The following is a 6,345-nucleotide window of genomic DNA, read 5'->3' as shown; positions in this document are numbered from 1 at the left end:
CAGTAGCCTTGTTGTTCGACAACTGTGGATTCTTGTAATCTTTATTCCTTGTCGATATCAAAGCATCATTCTGCTATTTTGAAATGGACAACATAAGCACTTGGGATGGGGAAGCATTGTTACTAGCAACCAGATTGGTTCCTGGGTTAGGAAATGGGACAATTAATACTACTGAAGTTCTTGAATTCTTAAAGATTTTCTTAACTTCAGCTTTATATGGAGAATCCCTCGTCCAATGATCCTCATCACATATGAGGCATGGCTGACTAGGTTTCTTTTGCCCAGAAGGGTTTGCAGAAGATTTTTCAGGAGACGAATCATCCTGTTTCTTCTTTTTTCCTCTTCCCTTTCTTCTTGCCCCTTGGTTTCTTTGGTTCTTTTCCTTTGTCAGTCGACACGGCATTAACCTCCAAGGCGAGAATTTCTTCATTTGTATCTTGACCAGAAACCTTAGGGGCTTTCTTGGATGCAGCCTTTGTCGATTTCGTGCTTGTCGTACTTATCACGTCATCACCGGCATGAGAGTCGTTGTTTGATTTAGGAGGAGGAGGAATGGAAAAATCTGGTCTTGGAGCATCAGGGATTTTGTCATAGAGCGTGCTAGACTGAGTATATATCAAATCTAGATATTGCGCATGAGCAATGACATGCTCTTCAGTGATGACTCCTCCCTTTGCCACATCTTCTGTAATAGAAGGTAACAAGGACTTAATAAACCATTCAGCTAGTAGCTGATCAGGGACATATGTTTTTACCATTCTACGACGACGTTGCCATTCATGAATATGATCAGATATGTGAGTGGCCGTCGTCTGTTTGAAATTGGTAAGAAGCTCTGTTCCTTTTTTGTACCTTATTGGTGAAAATGGGTTAAAAAGGTGGTGGAAAGGGCGCCAAAGTTATCAAACGAAGCTCTAGGCAATTTGATGTACCATTTTGCTGCCGGACTAGTTAACGTTTGCTGAAAAAGGCGAATCCTAATCGAATCATCATTTAGAGTGTTGGAGGAACACCATAGATGAAAGGTCATCACATGATTCGACGGATCTTCACCCGAATTTCCATTGAATTTAGGAATATCTGACGGACGTTTATGAGGAATTGCCGGCCACCAAGGGGCATAAGTGATTAGATTGTTCATTAGCCGATTTAGATATGGTAACTCTAAAGTCGCCACGAAGGGAAACTGTTGATTCAAGTTCGGTGAAGCGTACCCAGGATAAGATGGGATCGCCTGAGAAGTGGGTCTTTGAATACCAGCATAATGCATTTGATACTGATAACTTTGATAAGGTTGTTGGGCATAACCAATTTGGGATGACTGGTGATAACTGTTTTGAATATACGACTTCCCATTACCTACAAAGCTTTGTTGCTCAGGTCCTTGGTAAGCTTGTTGGAATTGCGGTTGTTGATGTGCACCAGCCATGGTTGTGAAACCATTTGCTGTTGCCCAATACTAGGTGTTTGACCAAGATGAGGGGTAATAGTTCCCGTTTGAGCCTGAGTCACTCCAATTAAGGAGCCACTAACTGGTGATTGTGGTTGTGTCGTGAAGACAAGAGGCTGTTGTACTACGACCTGAGAAACTTGATGCTGGAATACAATAGGCAATGCTTGTACTTGCGACACTGTCATAATAGCTGGTGTAGTGGGGATATTCGAGACAGGTAGACTCAGTTACATTGAGTATACAACTCTTGGTTGTTGAGGCAGTATTGGCACCCAACTGCTAGATGTGATTCCAATTTGACCCGAATTCGGTTGTGAACTCTCATATGGTTGTTCTCCCAGAGGGAACAATGAAAGGGTATAGTGCCCCCTATACAGCAGCAATCCAATGCTCAAAGGAATGATTGGTCTTTGGAGACCGAACTGACCAAACTGATACTGTTGTGAAGGATCAATTTGCTGAGATTCAACATAAGAAATTCTAGATACTATTCCGGAAGAACAAATGAGAACAAACCATACTGTCGAAATAGTCCCTCGGTGGACCCCCTCTAGCGGTTGAGAGCTAGTTGGGACAGATGGTATACCAACGAACATTGTCGGAGTGGTGGCAGGAGGTTCTGCTACCGCTGTATCGAATGACACAGTCCTAGATGTCAACGGTTTCCCAGACATATCAAGTCTATCCAAAAGACTTCCTAGCGATTCTATAGGAACTTGCGATGAAGGGGTATTAACCTTTGAAGTAGAAGGATATAGGTGGATCCCAGTCCTAAAATGCGATGGAGTACTAGATGGAAGATCCTCCGTAATCTCTTCTATAGCAATCAATCTGGGTGGAAGAGGCAGACCGTCAGGTCCGTAAAATATTTCTGGTGCTGAAGAAGGTATAGATTCTGTAGCGACAGATGCTGGAGGGGTAACACATTCCGAATCAACTCTAGATGAAGCTGGTTCAGGAATAGAAGTGTTTACTGCTACACTAGGATCAGTTCTAATGTCCTCTTGTAACTGCGAAACTTCTTCTGTAGAGGCAGGGATACTAGAAATGGTTGGAGTAACTGGAGTCTCAAAGGATGTTGAAACACAAGTTTCAAACAAACTAGGAGACTTTTACCCAGTTAAATGAGTTTGCTTGGCCCGGAATGGTTTCGTTTCCAGAGTCAAAGACGGTTGACTCGCCAGTCTCCGTGAATGATGGGTTTTGATTTACTTTCTTCCACGATTGTGGATTATTTGATCAACTCAAAATAAGAGGGGAAAATGTTATTCCGAATTAAATGAATTTTAGACGCTTTGACAGAACTTGCTTTTTCAATTTTTAAGAGTCGAGAAAAAACTAAAGATGACTCTAGTCGCCTTCAATTTTTAATGAGCCTGAAGTGACAAGTGCTCAGATGGACCTTTTCCTTTAAGGAGTCTTAAAAGGAATGAAAGAGACTACTCTAGAAATCTAGACAGAGGGATTACCAAACCAATCGCAAAACTGCAGAATACTTTTTACGGTACGACAGTCAATCTTCCCGAATGCTGTGTCTAGTGCATTGCGATCGATAGGGCAGCAAACACAGCTTCCTAAGGATAAAGGATATAGCCTATTGTGGTCTCCCAATATATACTCGACGGTACGTGGGAGCACAAGTCCGTACTAGCACTTGTCGTCTCAAAGAGGAGGAATCACCCAACCTACGATGAAAATGACAGTTACCAGGCTTTACGACGCTGGAATATGTCTCTAGCCTAGACTTCTAGATGTTGTGCGTTAGGTTCCAAAGAATTTTTATGTTCATTGAATTTATTTTACAGTTGATCTTTCTTAAGAAGTTTGCCTTTAAGGTTCACCGCGTGATGTAGATATACAACTCCTAAATATGCAATCTAAGATGATAAACAGTGGTTTACTCTTCTTTTTGCAATGAAAATCCTAGCTACTACGGAAAGAGAAACAAAATCCTTTCAACATAGAGCAGAGAGCACACACTAGATGCACTGTCCTAAATCAAAATCAACAAGCAGTCTAAATGCAAATGCACATGCATGTATTTGTTTTCCACTTTCTTAATGTGTGAATGACAAAAAGAATGCTGGGTACAAATCTGAATTATATCTTCTTTCAAAGCGACAGTACTAACGATTTTATTTTCAAAAAACGAAAGGGAGACAAGATGACACTTTGTGATTTTGAATTGAAAACTGCTTTTGACACTTGAAATACTATTAATTCAGATCAAATACAAGAGTAACAGTGTAATCGACTATCAAAAAGAGAAGGATTCTTTTCTTTGACTGAAAACGACACTTGCAACACTTCCAAATCAAAAGACGACAGTTCGATTAAGCTACTATTTTGTAAATGAAAACTATGAATGGTGAAAAATACATAAAAACATTCACAAATATTTGTACAATGGAGGCTGGATGATGCAAAGGAAGGGGGTTTCAACAGTGTTCTACTGATCATAGACAACAAAATTCCTAAATAAAGCTAAAGACAGTGAAGAAAAAACCAAAATCTGGAAGCAGAAACAGTCTTATCTGATCATCGCACCTGTAACACAGGGAAATAGGGATGCATCCCACCTACTGCACAAGGGAGGTGTGATGCATCCAGACTGCCAAGAAGATAAGGTGCGGTGGTCCAGGGATGAGACTTTAACTTGGTTTTTGGTCATAGTTTGCAGCTTAGTTCAGCGATTTAGGCCGAGCTAATGATAGTCAGTGAATACAAAGTGTAGGGGCTGATCTAATAAGGTTACTTGAGCTACCTCTAGGGCACTTACGATGTTTGCAATTCAATTATTCAGTTCATAAACAAACCCATAGATTGACTGAAGCAACGTTGATCTACTTTTCACTTGCATAGAAAATGCAGTTCGAAGGCTAGCTGGCTTAACTTCAAGCTCCGTCTGTGGTTTATGAATCAAACAAATAGAGACAAGCAATCAAACTAATCGCTCCCCAGTGGAGTCACCATTTTGTTATTAGGAAAACTAGTGTCTATTCAGAACTACTAGTCCCACTAAGACAGGTAGCTATCTTAGAAACAAACAAACTAAAGTTACTTGTATATTCCTTTACGAGAGATAGATGAGAAAGAAGCAGATAGTACCAACCTCAGTCTTTCGCTTGGCTCCTTGCTTGTTTCCTTTCCCCTTTGACAGAATCTCGCCACTACTTCCTTACTTGTCCCGCTTCAAAGAGCAATTGTAGAATCATAGCAACATAATACCATCAAAGCATAGAGATCTATCACTGTAAACAATATAGGATGAGATATATATTGACCATACAAATGCATATATCGACACAATATTCAGAGATACACAAGAATATGGAGGAAAACTCAAATAGCTTTATTGATAAAAGTAGTAGAAGAGAGGATTACAACCACTTGGTCTGACCCAGCACCATCCTCCCAGCTTGAAATCCCTATTCACCTCATACAAAGTAAGATCACCCAACGATGTCTTCAAAGAGAAACCAACAACACTTCTTTGCAAATTACCGAATTCCAACCCCTGGATCTCTGGGATGAGGGATCCATATATAGATATTTGCAGGGGGGTGAGTCAGCTTCTGGGATTTTGATTAGTGTCATATCTCTAATAGTTCTTGGTTCCACTGGGAGATTTCATGATCTCTTACTCATCCTTGGGCGAATTCAGGGAGGCAAGTGTCAAATGAGCAGCTTCTAGAAGATTCTCAGGGTTTCCACCTAGCAAACTTCTTGTGCCATTTGTCTGCTCTCGCTCATTGCACCCTACAGAAGGGATTTCCAGTATGCATCGCACTTTTTTCATGTGGCAGGTGAGATGCATCACACCCTTAGCACTGGGCAGTCTGTATGGTCCTGCTTTGACCAGTTCTGAGTAGTTTTTCATGGAGAACTTCTAGGAGATGATGTAATCAGCTGACCTTGCTCCTTTAGGGTATGAAACAACACTTTTAAGGACTTAGAAGCCCTTGGTTTATGGACATATGTGATTGGGGTTGCAGTGCCAAAATATGTCTATAACCCACTGAACGTTTCTTCTCTGTGTTTTATTGAATTCCTTTCTTCTCTCTATGTGAAGTTGTTGAACATTTCTCTCTCTGTTTATTAAACATTACTCTATGTGTTTGCTTTTCTGCTCTACGTAGTTGATGAACATTTGATCAGGTTTTGTGTTTTGAATTTTTTCCACCATGGCTTAAACACCTATTCATTCTCCATTTTTTTCATTTCGTATCCTTTGCATCCTCATCGACTCAAAAATCAATTTTCCTATGTCGATATTTGTTATCATTCGTTTGCAATTTTATGTGCCCTTTATACATATGCCTTTTTCAAAGGTGTTTTTCATAGGTGTTTGATTTATATGCGCCCACCATTTCACCATTGCATACATTTAATGGATTCCATTTTATTCATATTCATGCGCCTTTCATTGCATATTCATATCCATCAAAACCACATTCCATTTAGTGATTAGTTTGATCTTTGCAAAGTCCTTTTTGTCATAATTTATTTTTCTTCTTTGTCCTTCAGGGTTGAATGTCTTCCTTTCATGATGCATTTCTCATATTATTACTCTTTAAGGTAGATTTTTGAAATGACCATTTTAAGGTCATTTCAAGACCTATAATAGAGTAATTTTTTTACCCATGCTTACTTGTTTTGCAGTTGTAGGCAAAGAGACAAGATTTGAATAGGTAGTAAGGTGGAAGGTTTTTATGAAAGAGGGATATAGGGTTTTATGAATAGAGAAAATTTGGTATGTACATGGGATGAAGGGTTTTCACTCTTATACATTAAGGTTTAATTAGTCTTCTAAGTTAAGAATTATTTTCAAAGAAGGTATTAAAAATAATTTTATAACTTACAATACTTTCCCTGATTAAGTAGCTCCCTCA

The sequence above is a fragment of the Pinus tabuliformis genome, chromosome 9, assembly GCF_031772625.1.
Source record: "Pinus tabuliformis cultivar Carrire ecotype Pingquan chromosome 9, CPIR1, whole genome shotgun sequence".
Classification (NCBI taxonomy): Eukaryota; Viridiplantae; Streptophyta; class Pinopsida; order Pinales; family Pinaceae; genus Pinus; species Pinus tabuliformis.
Note: the sequence above shows the minus strand (reverse complement) of the source record.